The sequence below is a fragment of the Delphinus delphis genome, chromosome 16 (assembly GCF_949987515.2).
Source record: "Delphinus delphis chromosome 16, mDelDel1.2, whole genome shotgun sequence".
NCBI classification, from domain to species: domain Eukaryota; kingdom Metazoa; phylum Chordata; class Mammalia; order Artiodactyla; family Delphinidae; genus Delphinus; species Delphinus delphis.
Genome location: NC_082698.1, coordinates 64033512 through 64051885, shown reverse-complemented (window position 1 = coordinate 64051885; position 18374 = coordinate 64033512). Strand labels below are relative to the sequence as shown.

At 38.9% G+C, this 18374-nt stretch overlaps 1 non-coding gene across 1 annotated transcript; it reads left to right on the top strand.

The window, feature by feature from the left end:
- The first annotated feature begins 15185 nt into the window (after positions 1 to 15185).
- On the top strand, positions 15186 to 15267 carry TRNAS-UGA (transfer RNA serine (anticodon UGA)). The gene has a single exon. It is a non-coding gene; the product is annotated as a tRNA-Ser (tRNA).
- The last annotated feature ends 3107 nt before the right edge of the window (positions 15268 to 18374 follow it).

Genomic DNA, 18374 nt, shown 5'->3' with positions numbered 1-18374 from the left:
ACAATAGTGGGTTCACAGTCCCCTGTTGCCTATTACATAGCTAAAAATATAAATGTTTAGCTATGTAATACAGATACTTGCTCAAAAATAAAAAATAATAATGCAGTAGAAATTGTAATGAGTTACACATGTACCTGTATTACATATATTTATTTAAATTTTTAATTTAAAAATCAGTAAAATTCAGTTTTGAAAAAGCTGACATTAAAAAATGAACTGGCCCACATAAATTTTCTATGACAAGTTGCTATTATACTTCCAGTTCAAAAGATTTGATTTTTCCTGAAAGGGTACCAAGTCAAATCATGATAAATCTATTTGAATGTGTCAAAGGCATTTCAAATATAATATACATCTACAGTGGAATTCTGTATCCCTCAACACTCACCCTCAACCTGCTCTCCATTCCTGAGATCACATCCATATCCCACCTCAGTGCCTTTATTCAACATTTAGGGAAGAGGCTGTTCTCTGCTTGGAGAAGGGCCACAAGGAGGACTTCTGGTGATGTGTATTCTCTTCTATTGCTAGAAACAATTCAGTACTGGCCCTAAACTTGTACTTGCCCCTTAGCAAAGGAAGAGTTGGACTCACCTTCCTTGAAAAGTACCTACTGGACACACCTTCCTTAGAAAGTAGTTTAGCAACATAATTTTTTTTCTTTTTGAATTTTATTTTTTTAAACAGCAGGCTCTTATTAGTTATCCATTTTATACATTAGTGTATATATGTCAATCCCAATCTCACAATTCATCACATCACCACCACCACCCCCTTGATGTCCTTGCATTTGTTCTCTACATCTGTGTCTCAATTTCTGCCCTGCAAACCAGTTCATCTGTACCATTTTTCTAGGTTCCACATATATGTGTTAATATACGATATTTGTTTCTCTCTTTCTGACTTATTTCGTTCTGTATGAGTCTCTATATTCATCCACATCTCTACAAATGACCCAGTTTCGTTCCTTTTTACGGATGAGTAATATTCCATTGTATATATGTACCACTTCTTCTTTATCTATTCATCTGTCAATGGGCATTTAGATTGCTTCCATGACCTAGCTATTGTAAACAGTGCTGCGATGAACACTGGGGTGCTTATGTCTTTCTGAATTATGGTTTTCCCTGGGTATATGCCCAGTTGTGGGATTGCTGAGTCATATGATAATTCTATTTTGTTTTTTAAGGAACCTTCATACTGTTCTCCATAGTTGCTATATCAATTTACATTCCCACCAACAGTGCAAGAGGGTTCGCTTTTCTCCACACCCTCTATAGCATTTGTTGTTTGTAGATTTTCTGATGATACCCATTCTAACTGGTGTGAGGTGATACCTCATTGTAGTTTTGATTTGCATTTCTCTAATAATTGGTGATGTTGAGCAGCTTTTCATGTCCTTCTTGGCCATCTGTATGTCTTCTTTGGAGAAATGTCTATTTAGGTCTTCTGCCCATTCTTGGATTGGGTTGTTTGTTTTTTTAATATTGAGCTGTTTATATATTTTGGAGATTAATCCTTTGTCCATTGATTCGTTTGCAAATATTTTCTCCCATTCTGAGGGCTGTCTTTTCATCTTGTTTGTAGTTTCCTTTGCTTTGCAAAAGCTTTGAAGTTTCATTAGGTCCCATTTGTTTATTTTTGTTTTTATTTCCATTAATCTAGGAAGTGGACCCAAAAAATCTGGTTGTGATTTATGTCAAAGAGTGTTCTTCCTATGTTTTCCTCTAAGAGTTTTATAGTGTCTTACATTTAGATCTCTAATCCATTTTGAGTTTATTTTTGTGCTTTGTGTTAGGAATTGTTCTAATTTCGTTCTTTTACATGTGGCTGTCCAGTATTCCCAGCACCACTTATTGAAGACACTGTCTTTTCTCCATTGTATATCCTTGCCTCTTTGTCATAGATTAGTTGACCATAGGTACGTGCGTTTATCTCTGGGCTTTCTATTCTGTTCCACTGATATATATGTTTTTGTGCCAGTACCATATTGTCTTGATTACTGTAGGTTTATACTATAGTCTGAAGTCAGGGAGTCTGGTTCCTCCAACTCCGTTTTTTTCCCTCAAGACTGCTTTAGCTATTTGGGGTCTTTTGTGTCTCCATACAAATTTTAAGATTTTTTGTTCTAGTTCCGTAAAAAATGCCACTGGTAATTTAATAGGGATTGTATTGAATTTGTAGATTGCTTTGGGTAGTATAGTCATTTTCACAATATTGATTCTTCCAATCCAAGAACATGGTATATCTCTCCATCGATTTGTATCATCTTTAATTTCTGTCATCAGTGTCTTATAGTTTTCTGCATACAGGTCTTATGTCTACCTAGGTAGGTTTATTCCTAAGTATTTTATTCTTTTTGTTGCAATGGTAAATGGCAGTGTTTCCTTAATTTCTCTTTCAGATTTTTCATCCTTAGTGTATAGGAATGCAAGAGATTTCTGTGCATTAATTTTGTATCCTGCAACTTTACCAAATTCATTGATTAGCTCTAGTAGTTTTCTGGTGGCATCTTTAGGATTCTCTACGTATAGTATCATGTCATCTGCAAAGAGTGACAGTGTTACTTCTTCTTTTCCAATTTGTATTCCTTGTATTTCTTTTGCTTCTCTGATTGCCGTAGCTAGGACTTCCAAAACTATGTTGAATAAGAGTGGTGAGAGTGGACATCCTTGTCTTGTTGCAGATCTTAGAGGAAATGGTTTCAGTTTTTCACCACTGAGAATGATGTTCACTGTGGGTTTGTCATATATGGCCTTTATTATGTTTAGGTAACTTCCCTCTATGCCTACTTTCTGGAGGGTTTTTATCATAAATGGTGATGAATTTTGTCAAAAGCTTTTTCTGCATCTATTGAGATGATCGTAAGGTTTTTATTCTTCAATTTGTTAATATGGTGTATCACATTGATTGATATGCATATATTGAAGAATCCTTGCATCCCTGGGATCAATCCCACTTCATCATGGTGTATGATCTTTTTAACGTGTTGTTGGATTCTGTTTGCTAGTATTTTGTTGAGGATTTTTGCACCTATATTCACCAGTGATATTGGTCTGGAATTTTCTTTTTTTGTACTATCTTTATCTGGTTTTGATATCAGGGTGATTGTGGCCTCACAGAATGAGTTTGGGGGTGTTCCTTCCTCTGCAATCTTTTGGAAGAGCTTGAGAAGGATGGGTGTTAGCTCTTCTCGAAATGTTTGATAGAATTTGCCTGTGAAGCCATCTGGCCCTGGACTTTTGTTTCTTGGAAGATTTTTAATCACAGTTTCAATTTCATTACTTGTGATTGGTGTGTTCATATTTTCTGCTTCTTCCAGGTTCAGTCTTGGAAGGTCATACCTTTCTAAGAATTTGTCCATTTTTTCCAGTTTGTCCATTTTATTGGCATAGAGTTGTTTGTAGTAGTCTCAGGATGCTTTGTATTTCTGTGGTGACTGTTGTAACTTCTCCTTTTTCATTTCTAATTTTATTGATTTGAGTTCTCTCCCTCTTTTTCTTGATGAGTCTGGCTAATGGTTTGTCAATTTTGTTTATCTTCTCAAAGAACCAGCTTTTAGTTTTATGGATCTTTGCTATTGTTTTCTTTGTTTCTATTTCATTTGTTTCTGCTCTGATCTTTATGATTTCTTTCCTTCTGCTAACTTTTGGTTTTGTTTGTTCTTCTTTCTCTAGTTCCTTTAGGTGTAAGGTTAGATTGTTTATTTGAGATTTTTCTTGTTTCTTCAGGTAGGCTTGTAATGCTATAAACTTCCCTCTTAGAACTGCTTTTGCTGCATCCCATAGGTTTTGGATCGTCGTGTTTTCATTGGCATTTGTCTCTATGTATTTTTTGATTTCCCCCTTGACTTCTTCAGTGATCTCTTGGTTATTTAGTAATGTATTGTTTAGCCTCCATGTGTTTGTATTTTTTACCTTTTTTTCCTGTAATTCATTTCTAATCTCATAGCATTGTGGTCAGAAAAGATGATTGATAGGATTTCAATTTTTTTAACTCTACTGAGGCTTCATTTGTGACCCAAGATGTGATCTACCCTAGAGAATGTTCCATGCACACTTGAGAAGAAAATGTAACCTGCTGTTTTTGGGTGGAATGTCCTGTAAATATCAATTAAATCTATCTGGTCTACTGTGTCATTTAAAGCTTGTGTTTCCTCATTAATTTTCTGTTTGGATGATCTGTCCATTGGTGCGAGGTGTTAAAGTCCCCCATTAGTGTTGTGTTACTGTTGATTTCCTATTTTATAGCTGTTAGCAGTTGCCTTATATATTGAGGTGCTCCTATGTTGGATGCATATATATTTATAATTGTTATATCTTCTTCTTGGATTGATCCCTTGATCATTATGTACTGTCCTTCCTTCTCCCTTGTAACATTCTTTATTTTAAAGTCTATTTTATCTGATATGAGTATTGCTACTACAGTTTTCTTTTGATTTCCATTTGCATGGAGTATCTTTTTCCACCCCTCACTTTCAGTCTGTATGTGGCCCTAAGTCTGAAGTGGGTCTCTTGTAGACAGCATACATATGGGTCTTGTTTTTGTATCCATTCAGCAAGCATGTGTCTTTTGGTTGGAGCAGCTAATGCATTCACGTTTAAGGTAATTATCGATATGTATGTTTCTATGACCATTTTCTTAATTGTTTTGAGTTTGATTTTGTAGGTCCTTTTCTTCTCGTATTTCCCACTTACAGAAGTTCCTTTAACATTTGTTGTAGAGCTGGTTTAGTGGTGCTGAATTCTCTTAGCTTTTGCTTGTCTGTAAAGCTTTTGATTTCTCTGTTGAATCCGAATGAGATCCTTGCCGGCTAGAGTAATCTTGGTTGTAGCTTCTTCCCTTTCATCACTTTAAATATGTCATGCCACTCCCTTCTGGCTTGTAGAGCTTCTGCTGAGAAATCAGCTGTTAACCTTATGGGAGTTCCCTGTATGTCATTTGTCATTTTTCCCTTGCTGCTTTCAATAATTTTTCTTTTTCTTTAATTTTTGCCAATTTGATTACTATGTGTCTCGGCATGCTTCTCCTTGGGTTTATCCTGTATGGGACTCTCTGTGCCCCCTGGACTGGGGTGGCTATTTCCTTTCCCATGTTAGGGAAGTTGTCAACTATAATCTTTTCAAATATCTTCTCGGGTCCTTTCTCTCTCTCTTCTCCTTCTGGGACCCCTATAATGTGAATGTCCTTGCATTTAATGTTGTCCCAGAGGTCTCATAGGCTGTCTTCATTTCTTTACATTCTTTTTTCTTTATTCTGTTCCACGGCAGTGAATTCCACCATTCTGTCTTCCAGGTCACTTATTTGTTCTTCTGCCTCAGTTATTCTGCTATTGATTCCTTCTAGTGTAACTTTCATTTCAGTTATTGTATTGTTCTTCTCTGTTTGTTTGTCCTTTAATTCTTCTAGGTCTTTGTTAAACATTTCTTGCATCTTCTCGATCTTTGCCTCCATTTTTTTTCTGAGGTCCTGGATCATCTTCACTGTCATTATTCTGAATTCTTTTTCTGGAAGCTTGCCTATTTCCACTTCATTTAGTTGTTTTTCTGGAGTTTCGTCTTGTTCCTTCATCTGGTACATAGCCCTCTGCCTTTTCATCCTCTCTATCTTTCTGTGAATGTGGTTTTTGTTCCACAGCCTACAGGACTTCTTTTTTCTGCTGTCTGCCCTCTGCTGAATGAGGCTATCTAAGAGGCTCATGCAAGTTTCCTGATGGAAGGGACTGGTGGTGGGTAGAGCTGGCTGTTGCTCTGGTGGGCAAAACTCAGTAAAACTTTAATCCGCTTCTCCTCTGATGGGTGGGGCTGGGTTCCCTCCCTGTTGCTTGTTTGGCCTGATGTGACCCAACACTGAGCCTACCCGGGTTCTTTGGTGGAGCTAATGGTGGACTCTGGGAGGGCTCACGCCAAGGAGTACCTCCCAGAAGTTCTGCTGCTAGTGTCCTTGTCTTCACCGCGAGACAAAGCTACCCCATGCCTCTTCAGGAGACCCTCCAACACTAGCAGGTAGGTTTAGTTCAGTCTCCTGTGGGGTCACTGCTTCTTCCCCTGGGTCCCGATGCGCACACTACTTTGTGTGTGCCCTCCAAGAGTGGAGTCTCTCTTTCCCCCAGTCCTGTCAAAGTCCTGCAATCAAATCCCGCTAGCCTTCAAAGTCTGATTCTCTAGGAATTCCTCCTCCCATTGCTGGACCCCCAGGTTGGGAAGCCTGACGTGGGGCTCAGAACCTTCAATCCAGTGGGTGGACTTCTGTGGTATAAGTGTTCTCCAGTTCGTGAGTCACCCACCCAGCAGTTATGGGATTTGATTTTATTGTGATTGCGCCATTCCTACCATCTCATTGTGGCTTCTCCTTTGTCTTTGGATGTGGGGTATCTTTTCTGGTGAGTTCCAGTGTCTTCCTGTCGATGATTGTTCAGCAGTTAGTTGTGATTCCAGTGCTCTCGCAAGAGGGAGTGAGAGCACCTCCTTCTACTCCACCATCCTGAACCAATCTCAGCAACATCTTTCATTACTGGAGCATGTTGCCCACAAATACCCCATGATTAGCCCTTCCCATCACTCCAAGTGTTTTACTCCTTCCTACCATATTTACTTTTCTTCCTGAGAGCCATTCAGGAAAACACCTTCTCCATCCCATTACTTGCCATTGATGTTTTAGTAACACTTATAAGTGAACATTCTGGGAGCTCCCTCATGGCCAGAACCTAAATTTGACACTGGCCTTAAGAGATTAAAAAACAAAAGCAGAAGCCACAGTCCCTATCCTTCAGACTAAAAGTTTCCCTTTCCATGAAAAGGCTGCATCTGGACCATTAAGAAGGAGACAGATTTTCAGAAAACACTTACCCTCCACCAGGGAATTTATTTTGTCTCAGAACAACCACACTAGGATTGTTTTTATTATATCCAGCCTAAACTCTTCCAGGAGCAGTTTCAGCTCCTTCTATCATTTATGTAATACCCACTTATAGACTTGAGATCTTATTAAATAACTCTTTCCCTTTCTCTTTTTCTGGCCAGTCAATTAAACTTCCTTTAACCTTTGTTCAGATATTAATGCTACATTTTAATTAATTCAAATTAATTGTCTTTTTTTAAACAATATTAACCTAAGAACTGTGTGAAGATGGACCACGACTATGGTCAGAATCAGTGTGCAGATGGGACTGAAACATCAACAATCATATAACGTGTGCTGAATCTGGAAGCGAGAGTTGAAGAATCTGCTGTTGCTGGGAATTCAAATCAAACAGATAAAAATTTATTGAGTGCTTACCTAGGACAAGCCTCCAGTAAGGACACATACAAAGAAACATAAGACTCAAAAACATATCTGATCCTGAAAAAGTGAATAATCTAGCAGAAGAAAATAATATGAAGGATTTTACCTATTGCATAAAGGAGAATTCACTTAATTAATCAAAACAACAAGAAGATACTTTTTATTGTTTATTATCAAAATTTAGCAGAATGATAAGGGTGTGGGCACAAGAAAGTCAAGAGTGCAGAGAAACACACACTAAGACACTTTTGGTGTGAAAACAAATTGGGAAAACATCTCTGAAGGGCAATTTGACAACAAGTACCAATACTTTTTTAAAAATACATACTTTTGACCAGAAATTGCATATCTAGGGATTTTTCCCAAAGAAATAACCAGTCTAGTATTTAAAGATGCATGTGTACAAGGAAGCAAGTAACATGGCTTGCAACCATGAATAACTACAAATAATCTAAATGTCCTAATGATATAGACATTAAAGTGATGATGTAGCTGGCTAACCATATCAACATGGAAATATCTTTAAGGTAGGGTAAATGGAAAAATGTAGCTTTATTAAAAGTACGTAGTATTTCTCCAAGTAATATGGATCACTGTTTCTAAAGACAAGCAATGTCCCCCCCAAAAAAATTAAAACTTAAGTTAAAATTTAAAAAATTTTTAAAAATAAATAAAGACGAGCAATGTCCCCACACATTCTAATATGAAAGGCCTAGAACAAGGCCTGGAAATGTGAATTTTCAACATGCTCCCCCCATGCACACACAGATACATACATGCACACATTCACCTGGGTAATCCTGGTGCAGGTGTTCTGCAGAGGGCCCTCTGAAAAATGGTGCATTAACATATCTCAAATTTGGGAAAGAGTGTATGTGCAAAATAGAAACACGATAATATAAGAATCTACAGTCTGGAACTGATGTTGAATTAGGAAGAGTAAGAGACAAAAGAATAAGAAAATGAAATATAATACATCCAGTCGGACTATCATGCAACCATTAAAACAAAAACCACGGTGACACAAACAGAGAATATGATATATTTTTAAGTTATGTTAACACCAAAAAAAGGAACCCCACAAAAATCTAGTTCAACAATGGGCAAAGGAATCTGTGACAACACAGATGGCCCTTGAGGGCATAATGTTAAGTAATGTCTTTCTCAGACAGAGAAAGACAAATACTGTATGATATCACTAATATGTGGAATATTTTTAAAGCTGTATTCATGAAAATAGAGACTAGAATAGTTGTTACCAGGGGCTGGGGGTAGGGAAATTGGGGAGATGTTATTTAAGGGAACAAACTTGCAACTAGTAGATAAATAAGTCCTGAAGATCTAATGCACAACATAGTGACTACAGGAAACACACTGTATTACAGATTTCAAAGGGACTAGATCTTAATTTTTCCCACCATAAAAAATGAAATAATAATTACGTGATGTTATAGAGATGTAAGTTAATGCTATGATGGTAATCATATTGCAATATATAAATGTATCAAATCAACACATTGTATACCTTAAACCTACACAATGTTATATATCAATTAATTTTTTGATTTTAAAAAATAGGCAAAGGACTTACATAGACATTTCTTCAAAGGAGATATACTAATGGCCAATAAGCACATGGAAATAGCTCAACATCATTAGTCATTAGGGAAACACAAATCTAACCTACAGTGAGATACCACTTCATACCTACTAAGATGCTATAGTTTTTAAAAATGGAAAGTAAGTGTTGGTTAGAATGTAGAAAAATTGGAACCCTCATACATTGCTGATGGGAGTGTAAAATGATGCAGCCACTGGAAAACAGTTTGGCAGTTCCTCAAAGAGTTAAAAATAAAAGTACCCTATGACCCCACAATTCCAATCCTAGGTATCTGCCCACGAGAACTGAAAACAGATGTTCAAATGCTTGTACATGAATGCTCATAGCAGCATTATTCATAATTATAGCCAAAAAGTAGAAACAACCCAATGGTGAGTAGATAAACAAAATGCAGTATACCTATTCAATGGAATATTATTCAACCTTAAAAAGAAATGAAGTGATACTTGTACACCAATGTTGACAGCAGCGTTATTCACAACACGCAAAAGATAGAAACAACCCAAGTATCCATCATTAGACAAATGGATAAACAAAATGTGGTGCTATACACATACAATGGAATATTATTCCGCCAAAAAAGAAAGGAAATTATGATACATGCTGCAAGATGGATAAACCTTGGAAATATTAAGTGAAATAAGCCAGATACAAAAGGATAAATATGGTATGATTCTACTTATACGAGATACCTATACAGACAGAAAGGAAAACAGAGGTTACCAGGGGCTGGAGGGAGGGAAGAATATTTAATAGGTACTGAATTTCCATTTGGAATGATGAAAAAGTTCTGGAAATGGATAGTGGTGATGGTTGTACAACACTGTAATTGTACTCAATGCCCCTCAATTGTACATTTAAAAATAGTTAAAATGGCATATTTTATGTTATGCATATTTTATCACAATTTTTAAAGGCAACACAGTAAATTATTGTCAAAACAAACACACAAAAATAAAGAAATGAAGTAGTGATACATTGTATAACCACATATGAACATTGAAAACATCATGCTAAGTGAAAACCTGGACACAAAAATCCACACATCATATGATTCCATTTATATGCAATGTACAGAGCAGGCAAACCCATAGAGGCAGAAAACAGATTAGTGATTGGCAGAGAATGGAGAGAGTGGAGAAGTGGGGAATGAGTGCTTAATGGGTACAGGGTTTCCTTCTAGAATGATGAAAATGTTCTGTAGTAGATAATGGTGATGGTTGCACATCATGAATGTACTGGAAGCCCCTGCAGTGTACACTTTAATGGTTAAAATGGTCAATTTTATGTTACATGAATCTATCTCTATAAAACAAAAGCAGAAAAACCATCAAACACACACAATTAAAACTATGCAAAGGGCTTCCCTGGTGGCGCAGTGGTTAAGAGTCTGCCTGCCAATGCAGGGGACAAGGTTTCAAGCCCTGGTCTGGGAGGATCCCACATGCCGCGGAGCAACTAGCCCCGTGAGCCACAATTACTGAGCCTGCGCATCTGGCGTCTGTGCTCTGCAACAAGAGAGGCCGCCATAGTGAGAGGCCCGCGCACCGCGTTGAGGAGTGGCCCCCACTTGCCGCAGCTAGAGAAAGCCCTCGCACAGAAACGAAGAGCCAACACAGCCATAAATAAATAAATAACATTTTTTTTTAAAAAGGCTAAATTCCTTTAAAAAAAAAAACTATGCAAAAACATATGTAAGTATAAGGAGAAAGACAAAGTAGAAATACAAAACAAAAAAAAGGCTTAGGTGGGTCAGGTTGAGTTTTTTCTATTTTTTCAAACTTTTTATCAACATTATTATATTGTTTTCAAAATAAAAAGAGAACTATCAAGTATCAAGTACCTACTAAAAAATTAAGCACTGTACTAGGCATTTTCATGAATCATGAGTACTCTCCCACATGCTGGGTGAACAGGAAACATTTGATAGAAACATGGAAGGGAGAGCAAAGGAATCTAGTTATGGGGTGGGGGGACTGAATTCATTAGTTATGTATTGCTATCCAACAAAAACTCCCAAAACATGGCTTTAGGAGACATGTTTGTATATTTAATGTGTGAGCATAGATGAACTCCCTAAGGTCAACACTTGATTTTCCTATATAATTTAATAGCCCCAAAGAGAAATCAGAATTAATAACAGACAGCATTCTTTTATAAAGAAGCAGGACAGTGTTATAGTTACAATTCCTTAAAGTTATAAGAAAACTGGTCTGTGAGTCTAGTTGTTTCCCAGTCAATTTTAACCATAATCCAATGATCATACCTGTATTTTGATATAATTCTTAAAATTATTTTTATGATCTCTGTTTATAATTTCAGTTGTCTTTATAAATAAACCACCTGGAAACCCCAGAACCATCAATTCTATAGATAGAACCAGTCCAGGGAGTTTTATAAGGCATCAATTCAGTTCTTATAAATAAGCTGGGTATAAGATCTCATCCTTAATAAATGTATTCTGCCCTTTTGATATTTAACTGGGCAGTAGATTAAGATGTCTTTGGTAGGTCCGGATCTCTGCTGTTCCAAAATCAGTGGATACTACCTTGGAGAACTCAAGGCTGAATATCACACCGGCATCATATCCTTTAAGGAAAGAGGATTCCATCAGTCTTGACTGTATTTCTTAATTGGTCATGGCATTAGAGGACTGATTAGGTAGGAAAATCCTATAAATAAGCTGCTCTAGTCCTGACTAGGATAAATCTCCAGTCTTCTTAAAACATGTATGTATAAGCAATATAATGACCAAAAAGCTATCCACAACTAATTGCTTAGACTTCAAAAGTACAGTCATTTGCAATGTAGTAATTCCATGATAATCATTTCCATTGCTTTTCATGATGCCTGTAATTTAACAACTAAACCTTCATGAGGGTTTTGTTGCCAATAACTTAGTAATTTTTTTTGTCTAACCTGAACTAAGCCCCTTATATATGTTGTCACAAATGTACAGCTAGAGTTATTCTCCAATCAATACAGAATTAAAATCAAGAATTGTCAATGGTGGCTAAGCCTCTCAAACTCTGCAGTTGTTGCCAACTCTACTCCTTTCAAATCAAGTACAAAAGCATACAAGGCAGCTAAGTTTAAATTTCCACACTCTGATCACCTCTCACTGGTTACTATGTGAGTGTGTTGTGTAGGGTACCCATAAAAATACAATCGTGTAATGGCAAGAACAGGGATTCTGAGAGACTCTGACTGGCCCAGCTTGAGTTGTGTGGTGGGTAGGATTCAAAGATAGCCCCCAAGATCCCTGCCCATCCTGTACACAGCCTATAGAATCCTCCTCACTTGAGCAGGATTTGTGATATGATGAATAGTCACCACTGTGATTACATCATATTATATAAAACTCTACTGTAATAGACTAGAGAGCAATTCTCCTGCTGCCTTGAAGAAGCCAACTACCATGCTGTAGAGAGGGCCACATGGCAAGGTACAATGAGAAGCCTCTAGGAACTCAAAAAGGTCCTCCACTGACAGCCAACAAGTCCTGCAACCACAAGAACTGAATTCTGGTAACAAGCAGTGATCTTCGAAGAGAGCCCCAAGCCTTACATGAGACCAAAGTCCCAGTCAGCCCCTTGAAAACTGGTAAAAGACCCTGAGCAGAGGACACAGTCAACCCACGACAACACTCCTGAACCACAGAAACTGTAAGATAATAAATTCATGTTGTTTTATGCCACTAAGTTTGTGGTAATTTATTATGCAACAACAGAAAACCAATATAAGTCACATGCCCACCCCTTACCTAGAGCAGGGTGGGATACCTTGATAAACAGGCGAAGTAAGTTTGCATCCAGTGGGGAGGGGTGGTCCTCCTTAAGTGCAATTGAAGTGTCATTACCCGTTGGGAGGATGGATACTGGAAAAAAGAACAAAAATCATCCACCACAATATATTCAGCATCTGACATCTCATAGGCTTTCAACATTCAACTCACAACTCTCCCCTACCGTTGGCTCTCTCTACTGCCATATACACACTTCTAGATCTACATGCCACTGAGCCAGAGACTAACAAAGAATACATGAGGGCAACAAAATCTAGCATGAACACTAGGCTAATATAACGAATTATAGTCTTGAATCTGCACTAATTAGCTATGTGACCTTGGGCAACCACTCATGGGCCACAGTTTCCTATCTGTAAATAAAAGGATTGGAGTAGCTTTAATGTTTCTTCCAGCATTAAAATTCTGATTTATTAAAATTCTAGGGGAGGGCTTCCCTGGTGGCACAGTGGTTGAGAGAGTCTGCCTGCCGATGCAGGGGACACGGGTTTGTGCCCCAGTCCGGGAAGATCCCACATGCCGCGGAGTGGCTGGGCCCGTGAGCCACGGCCGCTGAGCCTGCGCGTCCAGAGCCTGTGCTCCGCAACGGGAGAGGCCACAACAGTGAGAGGCCTGCGTACCGCAAAAAAAAAAAAAAAAAGGCAATTTGATTTTTTTAAAAGCCTACAATAACTCAAATAAGCTGAAAGTTAAATGTTAAATCTAGGCATTTCACTTTTGAAATGCTGCAAAGAAAAATTAATCACAATTGTTCTTAACAAATACACATTAACTTTGTAATATATTCTTTTCCTTTGCTGTCTTCCTTTCCCCTCACCAAAAAAAAAAAAAAAAAAAAAACTCAGTAGAATTTCTGATTGAACTATTTTAACCATAATCAATTCCCATTACTGTCAAGCTTTTAGGCAAGTGAAGAAAATTCTTAAAAGAGGAAGGGGAAGTTAAGGAAGAGTAATAGAACTTTCCGTTAAATATTATCCTTCAACTGCACAGAAGATAGGAATTTTTAAAAGACTTCAAGATACAACTAATAAAATAGTAAGATTAAATTATAGGTTATCGCAGCACACATAGACTCTACGAGATAAAAAGAAAAAAGACAAAACTTTACTTCTTCTTGGATAGTATCCTATTGGAAAAGTGCAAGTAATGTTCATATAGATAAAATTTATGCCTGGGAATGTCAGGAATAACATTGCTCCCATATAATATTCATAGAGAAATGGAGACCACCCGTGTAGCTCTCCCAAATTAAAAACAAAAAGAGAAAATTTCTAAAAGCAAAATCTCAAATTAGATAAAACTTATTCTTACAATTCCCAGGTATTTTGCTCTCCTTCCACAATCAAATGGATCTAGACACTTAGCACCTTTATTTAGTTAAGAGAAACGGTACTTAAAAGTCTCAGGAAAATTCACCCAAATATCAAGCGAGGTCACTTAACATCTGGCCTTCCCAAGGGCAAGGATTTGCCTTCCTGTCTTAATATGAAATGTAACATTATGAGAAAGATGAAGTTCCCCTGAACAGTTACAAATACTTAAAATAGTAAAAGGCCCCTACTGTTTTCTGGAAATCTTCCATCAACAAACAACTTGCTGCTCTCGGGGCGCCACGTGCTACGGAGCTGCGCGTGCGCCCTGGTTATCACCAGCGCCAATTCTCGTGCCTCGTTCCCCGCCTCATTCTCTGAGGTGAGCGACCATAGTACAGACCTACCCGGTTCTGAGAACTTTAACGAAATAACGTAAATAAAGCACCTAGCACAGTAGCTACACTTAACAAGGGAGGAAATTAATGGCATTTAAAGGTAAAATGCAGACCTAATGCACAGAACTTTGTTCTCAAACCACCTGCAAGTCTCCCCATCACTTGAGAAAGCTTGGGAAACACTCGGGACACGATTTCTTCCAGTAGGGCTCAGCAACGAGGGAGTCATTGTGGGGAGAAGAATGAAAGATGACTGAATGAGCAGGAGCCTGCGAGAAGCGAGCCCACAGGCAGCGGTCGACTCCTCACGCCTTCACTCACACCTCCCTCTCAGAGGAGAGCTCGACGCGACCTACGCGGCAAACGCAGCCGGCGACGCAGAAACTTTCCAGGGCGCGGGCCCGGAGCACTGAGCGAGACGAATCTTTGTTTCACAGTTTTCTCGGTGACGTAGTGAGGAAGCGGGAGAGCAAAAACCAGGTCAGAGACCAGAAGCCAAGCAGGGTTGCGACTTTCGATTTTCCGAGCGCAGGGAAGGGCTTCTAAGACTCGCCTTTAAAGGCGTTTACTTAAACTACTTAAGGGAGTTTCTATTATTTCCTCGCGTTCACGGGGTAATTCCCGCAATTTGGGCAGTCAGCCTCAGCCACCTCTCACACAGCAGAGCTCGCGGAAGTTGTAAGCCCCGCCCACTCGTGAGGCTGGTGCGCATGTGCCCAGTTGTTTTAACACTAAAGGATTTCCGCCTTCACGTCTTCTCCGTGGCAGCGATGGCCGAGTGGTTAAGGCGTTGGACTTGAAATCCAATGGGGTCTCCCCGCGCAGGTTCGAACCCTGCTCGCTGCGGAAAAGGAAGAAGCTTTTTTATCCACTTCCAACAGATGCTGTCATACGATAATCCGTACTCTTCCGGCTGTATTTCCCCTATCTGCCCGCTAAATGGCCCGACTGCAGAGAAGTTAAATGTCTCAAAGAAAAGCCAGTAAATGTCAGTGCTGTAAACATACGCTGTTTACGCTAGTGGGAATAGCCTTTATTCCCTTTATACTAAATAGTAACTAACGGTTTTAGAATCTTGTTCCTTGTTCACAAAATAAAAATAAAATGAAGATAAATATTGCCGGGAATTTTCAGGCTATCACAGCCAGAACAAGATATCATCTCATTAAAACTGATGGCAAGGCTAATGCTACCTCTCCTTCCATCCCAGAATCACCTTCAAAGGTTCCCCCACCACATCCAAAAGTGGTGTGAAATGGGAGATAATAAAAACTTTTAAAAGTTCAACTTCTAAAGTATGATAGGTAGATCCACATGATGGAACACTGCATGTAGCCACTAAAATGATATTAATGACATGGGAAGACTTTCCCAATACATTGCTAAATGCAAAAAGTCGAACAGGTTGGAAAACAGTATATATTATGATCACATTTTTGTTAAACAATTCAGTTATATAACCGTTTATGTGGCAACAATGGCAGAAAAAAAGAGAGAGTGAATGGGGGCTGGAAAGAAAGAACCAAAATGTTAGCAGTAATTATTATCTCTGGGTGGTGGGATTTGGGGGTTTTAATTTTCTTAACAGATAGTTTCTTGCTTAACTGAGTTTTCTAAAATGTGTATATTGATCCAGTATTTTTTTTAGTAATAAAAGGAAATCATGAGGTTAGTCTGAGACCCTGCACATCCCCTTTCTGCTCCCTTCGCCCACTTTCACAATCTCCCTCCCACTCCATGCTTTCCAGGTGTTCTTATGGAGCTCCCTAACACCTTAAGGCTATGGATAGCTTTCTGTGGTACCTGAAGTAGATTGCATCCACACAGCCCCCATCCCATTTGAGACTTGACTGAGCATACACATTCACCACATTCACATCTTCAGTCCCTCCTCTCTGCCCAATCCCCTCCTCTTCTGCCCCCATTCAAGCCACTTATAAATGACTGTACTAGTTTCCTAGCTGATTTCCTTCCCTCTTTCAGTCAGGATCACATTCAGCAGTAATTAACAGAAAAATCTAACTCTAGTGACTTAAATACATAAGGGGTTTGTCTCAAGAAATCTGGGAATAGGCAATTCTCAGATGGAACAGGGAACAGGGCTCTTTCCAGCTTTCTGCTTGCCATTTTTAATGCATAGGCCTCATCCCCTGCTTGTTGTCTCATTGTCCTAAGATGGTTGCCAAATCTCCAGACCTCACATCAGTATTCAGCTAGAAAGGGGAGAGACAATACCCCTCAGTTTATATGTCATTTACATGCACTGTGTAACATGGCTACCACTAGCTACAAGGAATTCTAGTGAAGTAAGTGTTTTTAGCTGAGTGTATTGCTACCTAAGTTAAAATTAGAATTCCACTGTTAAGGAAAAAAGATGGATGGGTACTGAGTGGGCAACCAAATGTATCTTCCACACTCTTCTAACAGGAAAGTCAAAAGGCCTTCAAAACAAGTCCCCTGTCAACCTTCCCAGCCTTCCCTTTCTTCTCTCCCATCTCCTTTTATTAGAAGGCCTCCCAGCACTGTATGATGGCTCATGCCTTTGAACCTTGTTACATGTTCACATACAATTACCTATACGTAATCCTTCTTTTGCCTTAACACTTTCTCCCTTCCTTTGGAGAAGAGGACTGCCTATCATTTGAATTCCCTTCCTAGTTAGAGGACTGGCTCTCTTTTCGAATCTACATGTAAGACTCTAATTCATCTTTGCTCCCCCTTCCCCCATCTCCATCACAGAAGCTGAAAAAAGCCACTTATTAGCTTCCCAGACTCCCTTGCCACTAGGGAGGCAGCATGTGACCTAGGCCCAACCAATCAGATGTGCCCACCCGCAACTTTCAATCAGAGAGATTAATGCAAAGAAGCAGGGAGGGTAAGGATCCAACCTGGTGGTGAGCAGAGGCCATAGTAGCAGCTGCAGGGATTGCTAAGGGCAGCAGCACCAGGGCTGCAATTGGGGTTTACAGTTGTTCAGCAGCGGCGACAGTAGTGTTTATACCCAACTTGCTCTGTGGCGTCATTCTGCCTTGATCTTGGGCTTTGCCTAGCCTAACTTACTCCTGTCCCATTTTCCAAAAGTGGCTTTAGCCCTCCTGGCAATTCTGTGAACTATTTAATATCCTTCCAGTAAGTATTCTGCTTAAATCAGCCCCAGTCAATTTATTTTCTTCCAAATATCAGATATAGCTTCCCTCTTCACCCCACTATCACCTGCTGGGAAAATTCATGTTCTTTCTTCCACCTTCTGAGTAAAGCATTCCTGCAATTTCCAGGGTTGACCCAGAAGCCCCATTTTTATTCTTTTATTCTTGCTACTTATTATAGCAAGGCTCACATTGATCTATTTCTGCCTGTTTGCCTCTCTTCCCGCTAAATAGTAAATTTCCTGCAAACATAAAAAGGGACCATGTCTCTTATCTTTGTACCCCTGCCTCACACAGAAAAAGTACTCGATAAATCTTTTTTTTGTTTGTTTTGTTTTGTTTTGTTTTTTTTTTGTTTGTTTGTTTTTTAACATCTTTATTGGAGTATAATTGCTTTACAATGGTATGTTAGTTTCAGCTTCACAACAAAATGAATCAGTTATATATATACATATATTCCCATATCTCTTCCCGCTTGCGTCTCCCTCCCTCCCACCCTCCCTATCCCACCCCTCCAGGCGGTCACAAAGCACCGAGCTGATCTCCCTGTGCTATGCGGCTGCTTCCCACTAGCTATCTACCTTACGTTTGGTAGTGTATATATGTCCATGCCTCTTTATCGCTTTGTCACCGTTTACACTTCCCCCTCCCCATAGTCTCAAGTCCATTCTCTAGTAAGTCTGTGTCTTTATTCCTGTTTCACCCCTAGGTTTTTCATGACATTTTTTTTTTTTAAATTCCATATATATGTGTTAGCATACGGTATTTGTCTCTCTCTTTCTGACTTACTTCACTCTGTATGACAGA